A 14,169-nucleotide genomic window follows, 5' to 3' on the forward strand; every position below is an offset into this window, starting at 1 on the left:
AATCCAATTCTTTGACGTGCCGCAAAATATAGAACTGTCACACGGGACCCCGATTAACGTCCATCCCGGAAGATTATTAGTATATAAGTGTTGCGGTTGGGAATAGAAACTGCTGTCCCTGGATTGACTAGTGTGACACAAGACCACGGAACCACCCGGAAAACGTTGACAATCTATTAACCGTGTATTTCGGTATTTTCTCCCTATATATGGCGATACCGATGAGCAATGCGATGGTTGTCGGAATAAATCCTCCGGCGGGATTATGTATGCCAAAAACGTGCCCTGGTATCCAAACGCGTAGTTAGCTGCTAGCCTATTTCATTTTCGTGAGCTGGAAGAACATCAATACTTATGAAACGGGTATAAAAATTACAAGTTATTATGACTATATGCAAAATGCAGCATGAATGACTCATTTAATAATAGTTTAATACGAAAAGTTGAAATTGTTGTGTATGATGTCCACATCCTGTTATGCCAATGCCAAAACGATTGTCTGATTGAGGGTCAGACATCGACGGCCCTATACTTGGAGGAAGAATTGACGATTGGATTTTAAATATGTCTCTGGTGTAATGTTGTCTGCGATTGCATACGTTTTCTTCTCAGACTTAAACAGACGTGTTGTTGCAAACCCACTGTTCCTATATTTTAAATAACAAATAGAAACCACTCTTTGCTAATATCTACCGTTATGGCATTCCTTAAAACACCTAGTGCACGTGCGTTTTTCAAAATCATTTCAGAACTGAAAAAAGAGTGAAATCTATATACATTGTTAATTTATTATGTTTTCAATTTGAAAAAAAAACTGAAATGCTATGAATATATATGTAAGTTTCACTTGTATCTGTTTGATTGTTAAACCAATCGAAATAATTATGTGAGGCTTTTTTTCCAAGAAAATAATGACTGCAAAACAAATCAGTAACGTATTATTTCACTTGAGAAACAACCACCAGAAACCATACAGTAAAATTACACTAAGAAAAATGATTTCTTTTAATGAATGTAGTGCAGTTAATCTCTAAAAAAATATTTAAAGGTGCACTTGACAATTATTCTTAAATATTTGATACGGTATAAAAGCGGTTACAGCAGGCGAGAAAATGCACAATATAAGATTATAAGTATCTCCCATGGCCGAGAGTGTAAGATAGGTTCATTCCGACCCGAGCGTAGAGTGTTTTGCGGAAACGAGGTTTACCGAGTTTCCGCAAAACACCCTGCGCGAGGGTCGGGATGAACCTATCTTACACGAGCGGCTATGGTAGATGCTTTTTCTCCCACCTCAGTTAAACAAAATTAAGTAACAATGTATTTTTTGCTGGAACTCTTTTGTGCTTAGTGAAAATAATTGCGTATGAATATGCGATAGCACGTGGTTGTCATGGATATGCGCGCAATGATCCAGTTAATGTAAATAGTCAAATCGGTCTTTTTAAATAGTTCTAAGGAGAATGAAGCATTTTTCTTGAATGGTGCTTGAAAACTGTTTTATGATGACATTTGAAGCGAGAAATAATTAATTAGCGTTCTAAATATTACCATAAGACAAGATTTCCTTGATGCTACTGACGACAGTCTTCAACAAGGGAGGTAATTACAATGTTGTGACCATTAAAAAAGGAGTTCCATACGGGCATTTTACCTTCGCCCATGGGCAAGATAAGAATATCTAGCATGGTTAAATTATTGGATCTACTTATCTGAGGTGGGAGAAAAGAAGGTACAACACTCGCCCCAGGCGGTATGTCCTGACGCGAGGTCAAGACTGTCTGTACATCATCTTTCCGCGTATCTATACCCCATTTAAACACAGCGACACACGAACATTCCCTAGATTGAATATCAAATTGATATTGCCACTAACCGTTTTTTTCTTGAATCCATCGTGTATGCGGTCGAACAACTTCTTCCTTGTGTCGATCACTTTGTGGTTAATAAAGGTGATATGGTTAATTATAATAATTAATTAAAATATTAATTGTTCAGATATTAAGAATGAGTTCATTGGTTGCACAACACCTAGTTTAGTTTAAACTCTTTTTACTAATTTGTGGGATTATATTGTTCCTGAAACAATTCTTAGTCATTAAAACCTTTAAAATTGGTTATTTTGTTTTGTATTCGAATAACAAGGGACCACATAAATCCGCTGGCGACTTTTGGACACCAAATAACTGGGGGTTGACGTTTTCACTTAAACCCAGGTTATGGTTACACCATAGAAGTCGAGACAACCGTTGAAGTATAAAAAAACACGAAAAGAATGAGGTCACAGGAGCGGAATTTTATACAGGATAATGAGGCCTAAATTCATTTGATTCGACTTTTTTTTATTGAAATCCCTGTAACGGAAAAAGATTTATCACAAGTTGCGAAAAGTCCTCGGTACACACAGAACATAATGCTTGACAAACCTATTGACTATTTGACATACGATTTTGTTTTATTTTGACTGACGAAGAGGTGTATCACTGTTATATTATTGAAAGGCATTTACTGCATGTTTTAAAGACTAATCAACACATAACAAACACTTTGCAAACACGTCAGTAAATGTAAAGTTGTTTATGTAAGGTTTATTCGTGTTTCTTAACATGACTTTTACCTCAATTATACACCAATGATATATCTAAATCAATACGTTGAATAAATAACTGAGTCGGAAATAAAAACGTATGTTTTATAATCATCATGGTTTAATCGAAATCCTTATTTAATTTACATGGAAAAGAGCTTTCATATGAAATACGTTTAAGCGACATACAATATACATGAATTTTTATTACTTCTTCAGGAAGGATCGCTTAAGATCATATCGTTCTTTACATGAAGCTTACAAAGGCCATTTTTCCTGCAACAAAATAGAGGGAAGAACAAAACAATAACACTAACATAATTTTACGGAATATTTACATTTGTTTGAATTGTAGTCATAATCTTTTAAAGTTCTTAACCAGACGACTTACACTGAGCAGAGATTATCGGTTGAAAATTCAAAACAATTTCTACTTTTGGGACATATAAATTTGCATAGGTCCTTAAGTACGAATGTCCTGAAAATCTTGTGACAAGCATATCATCAACTTTTATGTATTTACTTCAATCTTTGATTTCGCATAACTTGACGTAAGAACGTGAAGGATTCTGTATTTAAGACACAACCGTTTCATTCATTGGCAGGTATATTGTCCTTAAGTCTATAATAAATTCATATAGTGTACTAGATGCCATTTTTTCTAAATCGAACAACTTATAAAATATTCAGTGGTTCACATATATTTTACTGTTTGAAATTATGAAATAAAACGAAAAGGACTTTATGGACTTATGCATGGCATAAAGAACGATATATTAATCAGCTTTAAACACTACCGAGCCCGGTAAACAAACACTTATTATTACAATTATTTTGATGATCTATTATCCACGTTGTGGTGACAAAAAAAAAATTTCTTTTCTGTTTTCTGTTTTCGTTTTTACATGAAAGGATGAGGTATTTCAGAGTATGATTTTACAAATCGGTCTAACCATAAACAATTAAATACATGTCACCACAAAAACATAACGTCAAATGAACAAACGCATCAAGAAAATAAATTATATCCAGTGAAAAGGAGCATACATTGAACTAGGGGCGACATGTTTATGTCTAGATAGTCAAGTATGGGTAATAATTACCTCGTACTTGAATACTTAATTAGAAAACAATCGAACGCGGGCCGTTTGAAAAACAAAAACAAACAAAAAAAACAAACAAAAACAACATAAATATGTAGATAAACATTTGAAAAAAACAACTAGAAAAATAAATTAATACAAAATGTCAACATATTCTTTGGTATTGAAGAAGTTTTAGAATTCAGATAGTAGTGATGCAACTGGGAATTCAACAACAAAGAGGTCAGTTCACATTGTTATATATGTATGCACACTGGACGAAACGTCCTGATCTCAGAACACTCTCTTGCCAATGAACTGTCCGCGAGTCTTACTCATCCTTTAAAAAATATCAAAGTTACCGTACTCTAGCTTTTACATTTTTAAGACACGCATGCTAACCAATTTCTAAATTACAACAAGTCAAGACCAATGAAAAAAAACTCATTTGGCAAATTTCCCACAAACAAATGGGATTAACTCACCCCCTTGGCGTCAGAAATATGTTTCAGTCACACTTGGGGCTGTGACGGAGTCAAGCAATAACGCAGCCTCTATGGGGTGCGGGGAGACCTTTATAAACTCAACAACGGCAATAATACACGCCAAGTGGCGACATGTCAAGCCCGCTAAATAAGCTTCAGACAAAGTCAGAATATTTTCCATGTTATTGCAACACAGACATACATGGAGTTCAACAGTAAGACGAAAACTATTTATATTTAGTATGATATATATTATTTGGTAACGTTCAACTTGGAAAATTAAAAAAAAAATCGAACATCTCAAATTATTGTGTACTTAATTAATTAATGTTTCAATAGTACTGTTTCAAATGTTGACCTCTCAGTGTTACCTTCAGGCCTGGCTGATGTGTGTGCTACGTCGCCTTATAATTGTGAAACCGTTTTGAAAATCCTACTATGTATGATCAATACAGCCAGGACAATGTTTTCTCAGGATCGATTGATGTACTTACGTTTTGTTGAAAATCCTTGTATACATGGTAAAGTTTCAACCCGGACTAAGTTCAGTCAAAATAAGTTATATCAACAGTATTCATTTTGATATTTAACTTATATTGTGTCCTTGACATTTGACGTACAAATCATTGCTGTGCGTTTATACCGCTTGTAGGCTCGTACTTAGGCGGGATTCCGATCGTTCATTCCTCATAAACAGACAGAAAAAAGGTACATACATTATCACTACGAAATCGTGGCTTAATAAAATCAATCTTTATTAACAGAACAGAATAGACCATTCCGAAACAACAGTTTTTCTTAAAATCCGCTTTTCTACGATCATCATAATTATCAAATCACTATTGAACCCATGGACAAATCCCGCCAAATATGAGATACTGCGATGACCGTGATAGTATGCAACTGACTGGTATGTTTTGCCTATTAACCGAAAACAGTAATCTAATATCTACAGAGTGCTTAAAAGATAAAAGAGACATTTAGAAACGTTTAAAATTATAAACATATCTATATGTTATAGCACCATTACTGATGATAACATTTTACTGAAAATAATTCATCTATGCCATATTCTAACAGGACACATACTACTCTACTGACAATATATTTTTCGATCCCTAAACTTTACTGTTAGGCAGAGATAAAATATAAATGTCATGCGTAGGCAATTAAAAAGGCAATTTACTTCTATGTCCTTTTATGTTAAAATGTGTTTACACCTCAGAGGAATAATGAACCCACAAAAACAAAAACAACCAAAAGTAAATAAAAAGCAAAAAAAAATAACAAATGCGATAACATTAAATGTAAATACCTGTATGCAAAACTATATTCTTTTTTTAACACAGTGACTTTTCGGTAAAATTTTCTGATCCTAAACAAAACTTTACTTTTAGGCAGAGGTAAAATATTCATGTCATGCGTAGGCAATTAAAAAGGCAATTTACTTCTATGTCCTTTAATAATAACAAATGCAATAACAGTAAATATAAAAACCCGTATGCAGAACTGTATTCTTTTCAAACACAGTAAATTTTGTCATCTGGTAAAATAATTTCATGTCTCCCAAAGGTTGTTGCGATGTTACCCAAAGGTCGGATTGTGTTAAACGTTTCGGACACTATATTAAATCATTTTCTTGCTCGACATATGCTACGGGTAACCAATGTCGTATGTGTCAGGTTCAAACATGCAATTTGCATTTTTGTAATGTTATACGAAGTTACAAGAATATGACCTCACCCTACAGTTTGTATTCCAAGTAGGCTTATAACAGGTCAAAACAAGTCCTGAATTGTGCACAAAGTGACCCCGGTTTCTGCTTGATGCCCTTATAAATACATATTAGGGACATAATATGCACGAAGTGAACAGATAAGGATGTTGCATAATTTGTCGCCCTAGTAAACGTATAAGCTAGAATTGCTAGTCCTTAGCTGAATTTATAGCTATCTCCGCCTACTGGTTATTGTCCTAATAGGCACATGAGAGGGAAATTCCAGTCCGAGCTGAACATTTACTGCTTCCGCCCACTGGTTGTCGCCCTAATAGGCACATCAGAGGAAATTTCCAGTCCTAGACGAAAACCTTTATGTTTATAATAATATATCATTTGATTACGAACAACTTTGAAAAGCATACAAATCGAACCTCTTAATTTAGTATGTACTTAGTTAATGAATGTATCAACAGTACTATTTAACTGTTGACCTCTGAGTGTTACCTTAGGACCTGGCTGATGTGTGCACCACGTCCCCTCATAATGATGAACCTTCATGGCAAAGCCGTTTTGAAAATCCTATTATGAAATATCAAAATACAGCCAGGACAATGGTCGGTCAGGATGGATGGATGTACTCACGTTTTGTTGAAACTCATAGAATGCATTGTTCATCCCGGACTAGCTTCAGTCTAAATAAGTTCTATCAACAGTGTTAGTTTTGATATTTAACCTGCAAGTGTGTCCTAGACATTTGACGAACACATCTGTGTTTATGCGCTAAGGGCTTTATGGTGATCCTTTATACTTGGTTAAGATACAGTTCGGGTGGAAGCACTTACAAACTTTTACCCACTCAGTGATCTTTTTCAATATCATTATTTAACATAACACAAACGCTGAGGTACCAGTCATTCAATATGTATGCGTTTCAAGCCTTTGGATATACGGTTACAATCCTGTTATCAGTGATTAATATTTTCCGTAAATGCATTAATTAGTGAGTTGTTAACTATTATTCTCTCAATATTCATCTTTGTTATACATGTGTATGGATTGAATTTGAATGAGAGTGTCACTTTTAGGAAAAAGAACTATTGCTGTGCGTTCATACGGTATGTAGGTTCGTATGTAGGCGCGCGCCCGATTTTTCAAACTGCATAAACCGACTGAAAAAAGGTACATACATTATCACTAAGAAATTGTTGCGTAATAAAACCTATCTGTATTAATTAGACCATTCAAAAGCAACAGTTCTTCAAATCCGCTATTCTACGATCATCGTTATTATCAAATCACTATTGAACTCTCAGACGAACCCGCCAATTATGAGATTCGGCGATGACCGTGATATTATGCAACTGACTAGTATGTTTTGCCTCTACAGCGCGCTTAAAAGACGAAAGAGACATTTAGAAACGTTTAAAATTATAAGCATAAGTATGTGTTGTGGCACCATTACTGATAATAACATTTTACTGAAAATAGTTCATGTATGCCATATTCTAGCATGACACATACTACTCTTACTGACCATAACTTTTCTAAACCCTAAATAATACTTGTCCTTGAGGCCTAGGTAAAATGTTTATGTCATTTCTATGCAGCAAAAAAATAAATATGCATCTATGTCCTTTTATATAAAAATTGTGTTTACACTCATCAGAACATTGGATCTACAAAAATAATAAATTGGATATTAACATGAAATTCAAAATCAAACATTTGGAAAAACAAATTATTATTAAATCTAATACCGTTTGGATTACAATCGATTAAATCGTCTGGTAACCTACTTTTTTGTCTTCAAAATGTTGCAACGATGTAACACAAAGGTCGGATTGCCAAACCATTTCGGACACTTTTTTTAAAGCATTTTCTAGAAAGATTATTGTTGTTCTTCACATAATACTGACCAAAAATGTCGCGTATATCATGCTCATAGTGCTTGTTGGGGTGGGAGTAGAAGGGAAGGGCGATTTTGTACATGTGATATATGCCTTTCTTGTTAGAATGTTCATTATTATATAGATATGCTTGTTCTGAATTAAACATATAGTGTCTATCGGCATGCCATGGCGGGCTAGTAGGCATAAGGGGGCTACACTTATACGCAATTGTACATTACGTGTCATCGCCTTAGTAAGCACACAATATGAACATACCAGGCATGAACTGAAACTATATTGACCTCATCCTACATTTGGTCGCTCTGATATACATACTTAAGCGATAAATAAGTCATGTAAGGAGCAAGAGGTGACATTTGCCGACTGGTTGTCGTCAAAATAAGCACATATAAGGGTCAAATCGGACCTAAGCCTCACACAGTGGCCTCTTCCTTCTTGTTGTCACTCCAGAATATACCCTTTTAACCAGGCATGATATGCCTTTAATCACATTTATATTTAAGATTGTTTCTTGAAACAAAATATATTAACGTTATTTCGGTTTTAATGTTGTTTAAAGAATGATTTAAATTGTTGTTCATTTATGCTGTATGTATGTATGTATTCGCGCCTCCCATCGTTCAAACTGCATTAATGAACAGAAATCGCATTATATCACTAAGATGTCGTGACGTCACAAAATCTATGTTTATAAACTTATTATACCATAAAGAAACACATTGTCTCATGAAATCCGCTCATCATTATCAAATAACTTTTTAATCCTTGGACAAAAAGTAGCAATATTGTCAGGGTTATTGTGTTACAGCTGTAATCTCACGGTATTAATTTACATTAAATGCAGAAGCCCGGTAACCTCAAACTCTAAATGTTGTTATAAGGTTATACTATGTTCGTATTGTCCTGATTTTTCTATCCTGTGATAGATCCCCTCGGAGATGGGATTCTGCGATGAACGTGATATTATGCAACCGACTAGTATGTTTTGCTTATATCAGCGATAAAATTTAGTAATCAATACTGCGCTTCAATGACGAGTGAGATATTTGAATTCGCTTCTAGTTATACACTTAATTATGTAAATATAATAGCATTATAACGGATGGTAGAGGTTTAATGAACATAACTTCATTGGCATATTATAGCATGGTACATTCTACTGTTACTGACAATGCATTTTCTGATCCTAAACAATACTTTACTTTTAGGCAGACGTAAAATATTCATGTCATGGGTAGGCAATTAAAAAGGCAATATACTTCTATGTCCTTTAATAATAACAAATGCGATAACAGTAAATATAAAAACCCGTATGCAGAACTGTATTCTTTTCAAACACAGTAAATTTCGGGCAAAAGAAAATTTTGTAATCTGGTAAAATAATTACATGTCTCCCAAAGGTCGCAGCGATGTTACCCAAAGGTCGGATTGTGTTAAACATTTCGGACACTATATAAAGTCATTTTCTTGAAAGGTCACTGTTGCTCTTCATATGTTATGAGAAATAAATGTCGCAAGTGTCAGGTTCAACGCGGGGAAAGGGCAACTACTTCAATTTCAAACATGCAATTTATTCATTTTTTTGTTAGAATGTTTATTATATAGTGATAAAAATACCCGTGTATAACAATACATGACAGCCTAAAGCGTACAGTCGATATTATTTACAATTTTATGTGACAAGAATGCGACCTCATCTTACAGTTTGTGGTCCAAGTTGGCACCTAACAGGTCAAATCAAGTCCTAAGTTGTGCATTAAGTCACTCCGGTTTCTGGTTGATGCCATAATATATACCTAATAGGGAAAATAATGTCCCGAACAGTACATTTAATGTACTTTGCCATGACAACGCGGCAAAGTAGTCAAAATATGGGGACAAACTGGTACTCAGCTGCACACAAAGTGTCATTGCCCAATAGGCACATACTAGGAACATACGAGATATGACCTTAGGCTATTTATGTGATGTTCAAAGTTGGGGAGCGGTAAATATTTATTTTTTATGTATGCAAAATATTCCTCTTTCGTTAGAATGTTCATTAAACAATAATGCCTACTTGTGCGACAACCAGTAGGCGAAGGCCACTATTTCCTGTTCAGGACTTCAGTGTCGCGTTTAAGTGCATTCTAGGACGGTAACAAGAAAGCAAAGATCGCTTTATGTTCATTTCAGGATTTATATGTCTTTGTTATATTTTTACAGGGACTTGATTTACATTATGAATGCATGCATGTGCTTTAATTTTTATTTACATAAATTTTAAATAAAACAAGTATAATCACAAGTTATTTGTTATTAATTAAACACTGTTTTGACATAATTATATACTGAACTATCACTCAACTAACATTCATAACGGTGTTAAGGTGTTGCACATTTTCACGACTTTATGTTTTATGTCACCAATAAATCGCGCATGCTGTTTTGTCTATAAATTGTTTGTTCGACATACCGTTAATCCTTATCCCGACTTAGGATTAACGGTGTTTAATGTGTATATTGACATCGGCTTACGGATTATTGCCCTAGTAGAAACAAACCCGAGACATGCTAGTACAAATCTGAACTGAACTGAACATAAATGGATATACGCCATGACTGGCAGCAAAGAATTCTCATAAAACGGACATAGTAAGCATCCATTAAACATTAAGTGTTGTAGGCGATCTATATCATTCGAGTTTTAAGAACTATGTTTGGGAAAAATACAAGAATATGAGGATAATGGGGATATATAGTACATGTGGAAAATAAAAATATTGGAAATATATTGTCATAAAGTTATTAAAAACTATCGAGTATACTGGCGAGGAGGAAACAAGTCAATGATTATGAAAAAGTGTAGAAATCTAACTGCTATGCGATTTTGGTCAAAAGAAACGCGTCAGTTAGAAACTAGCAATATATGTCTGAAGATCTCAGCAAGTTGATACCAAATTCTGCAAAAACAGTGATATCTTGCCACCGACTTGTAAAGTATGCCTATATGAGCAAACAAGTAATCTTAATAATAATTACAATACGCCTCAAAAAAGTGATACGTTTGGAATCGTTCCAAATTATCCAAATAAATATGTATTTCTTGTAGCACCATAACTTATGACAAAATTCTAATTACCATTACTTATTTGATATATATTCTAGAATGGCAAATACTACTTTTACTAACCTATTAGGCTGAGGTTAATATTCATTTAATTTTAAGGTGATTATCATCTCCATCCTTTAATACCATTAGTGTATCCACATTTCATCAGAACATTGCATCTACATAAAATATATTATATTATTATTTATATATATTGGATTACACAAAATGTAATGAACCATATGCCAAATTATGTTTTATCAAACACCATACCTTTTGGGCAACATGTTATTTAACCATCTAATAACAAGTACAAGTTTCCCAAAGGTTGCACCCATGTAACCCAAAGGTCGGATTTGTTTAAATATTCCGTAGACGATTTACAATCTTTTTCTAGAAAGGTCACGGTTGCTCTACTGCTCTACACACGACAATTTCACATATACCATGTTGAAAGTTGATGGGGGGTCGACACTCTAGTTTTCTTTTACAGTTGCCTGAACTTACAAAATAGTGACCTCCACCTACTAATTGTGGTCCGCGTATCCACAAAATAGTACTAGCACCCACTGGCCGATGCCCTAGTAAACGCATGAGACATACCTGTCCTGAATTGAACATAATGTGACATCCACAATGACTTTATGCCCTAGTGAGTTCATAAAAGGAACAAACAGAGCAAATTCAGCTGTTCATATAGTGCCATCCGCATACAAATTGTCACCCTAGTACGCACAAAATATGAACATGATATTCGTGAACTGATTGTTTATGACCTCCGCCTACTGGGCATCACCCTGTTACGCACATGCTAGCGTTAAATGCAATAAGAATTAATATGAACCAACTGGTCTAAGTCCGGACATACATTGACATCCAGGTACTGGTTGATGGGCAGACAACTGATAGAGACAAATTTGTTTCAAAATGGGTTTATTGTGACGTCCGCCATTCCTCGTCGCACTATTATGCACATAATTGAGTCAAACGGTAACATATATTGACAATCTGTCAACTGGTTGTCATCAAAGTAAGCACATAATAAGAACCTACCGTACATGAACTTAATTTTATTGACCTCCGGCTGTTGTCCAAGTTAACACATATAACACATATAAGGATATAACAGTCATGAATTCAAGTTATGACCTCCACGTACTGGTTTTTGTCCTATTAAACAAATGATATCCATTTGCTATTGGTTTTGGCCCTGGTAGTCTCATGATACCGACATACTAAGTATGAGCCAAAAACAGAGTGATATCAGCCTACTGACATCGCCTACTATTTATCTGCCTTGTCGGCACATAATAGGGATCTACTGAGCCATATCGGAACACATGTTGACCTCCACCAACTGGTTGTAATCCTACCAGCTGCATTGTAGGGACAAACTAGACATACTGTAATCATATAGTGAACTGCGCCTACTGCTTGTCGCCATAGTAGGCGAAAGAAAACGACATACTAGTCCTGTCTAAAATAAGTGACCTCCGCCTACTGGTTGTTGCACTAAGTGGCACAAAATAGGAAAATACTTCGATTAAAGAAACCAAAAAGCTGAGACTTTCGCCAACCGGTTTTCATCTTCGTAGACGCAAAATAGCGACCGAATAGACATGATAGTGATCGCCCCTACTGTTTTTTCAGTAGAAAGCAAATAATAGGGACGGACTATTTCGAGACTATAAGGCAAATTATAGAAACATCATAGACGTGAAATGTTCATTATGACCTGCTTGTGGTTCTTGCACTAATAAGCACCCAAAAGGGCTAAGCGGAACAAGAATGACCTCCTGCTACTGGTTATCGCTCTTGCCATAGAAGGGATATTTTAGGGACATTATTAGTTTGAACTAAACACACAGTGACATTTGCCAACTTGTTATTTCCCTAGGACGAACAAAACAGGGACATATCGGAGCTGAACTTAACATAAAGCGATCTCTGTCTATTGGCTGCCACACTTGAAGGCACGAAAAAGCGACATACACGCCCTGAACGGAACTGGACATTTACTGTTAGTTTTGCCTACATTTCGTTGCACTAGTAAGCACTAAAAACGATATACGAGCTGCACACATACTTCTGCATAAAACATTTCAACATAACTTCTTTGGTTTAGTATAGCATGACACGTACTACTGTTACTGACCACAGATTTTCTGAGACCTTAACAATATTTTTAGGCTAAATATTCATGTCATGTCTAGGAAGTTAAATATCAGATATACCTTTATGTCCAGTTATATAAAAAATGCATTTACACAGCATTAGAACAATGAATTTACAACGACAAAAATATAAAACACAATAAAAATATGAAATCCGATAACATTACATGTAAAAACTCGTATGCAAAACTATATTCTTTTTGAACACAAAACTTCCTTTCGGAAAACAGAAGATTTGACCATCTGGTAACATCATTTCATGTCTTTCAAAGGTTGCAACAATATTACCAAAAGATCGGATTTGTTTATAATATATTTTAGACATTATACAAAAATCACATAAATAACCAGCCTATGCTGAACACAAAATGATCTCCCTACTGGTTGATACCCGAGATGGCATATATCTTAAACCGCAGCATACTACTTGTCGCCCGAGTAGGAACATAATAGCGGCATTCTATCCCTGAATAGAAGACCAGAAGACCTCAGCCAACTAGTTGTCGAAATTTTGGGATCATAAAAGGGACATTTCAGTCTTGGGACAAAACATGTAGGAGTCTTTACCTGAAAAAACATTCCCTGAGCCTGAGGAGAGTATATAATGATCTCATACTTCTGATTGTTGCCATAGTTTACTCATTATAGAGAGTTACTAGACGTGAACTGGGCATAAAGTGACATCAAACTACTGGTTATCGCACTAATAGACACATAATTGTGACGTACTTGACCTAAAGTGAATATGCAGTAACCTCCGCATGTCCTAGTGCCCTAGTGGGCATAAATAAGGCCATCATTCAAGCTCAAACATTAGCAGGCCATACTGCTTAATACGCAAGTATCTTTATCATTGGAATATACTGGGCCTGAGTAAACGTATAATAGCTTGCACGTACCGATTGTCGCCCTCATGTGCACATTTAGTGAAACAGCCTACTGGTAGTCTCTCTGCTCGGAACATACTAGGTTGAACTGATCATACAGTGTCATCCTGGTTATGCCTGATGCCCTTGCATATGCATAAAAGAGACTTACTAGTCCTAAACTGAATGTATAGTGACTTCCGTCATGACCTTGGACCATAGCTTATACTCATTCGGAGCTCCTCGGCCATTTT

Source organism: Mya arenaria, chromosome 7 (genome assembly GCF_026914265.1).
Source record: "Mya arenaria isolate MELC-2E11 chromosome 7, ASM2691426v1".
Taxonomy (NCBI): Eukaryota; Metazoa; Mollusca; class Bivalvia; order Myida; family Myidae; genus Mya; species Mya arenaria.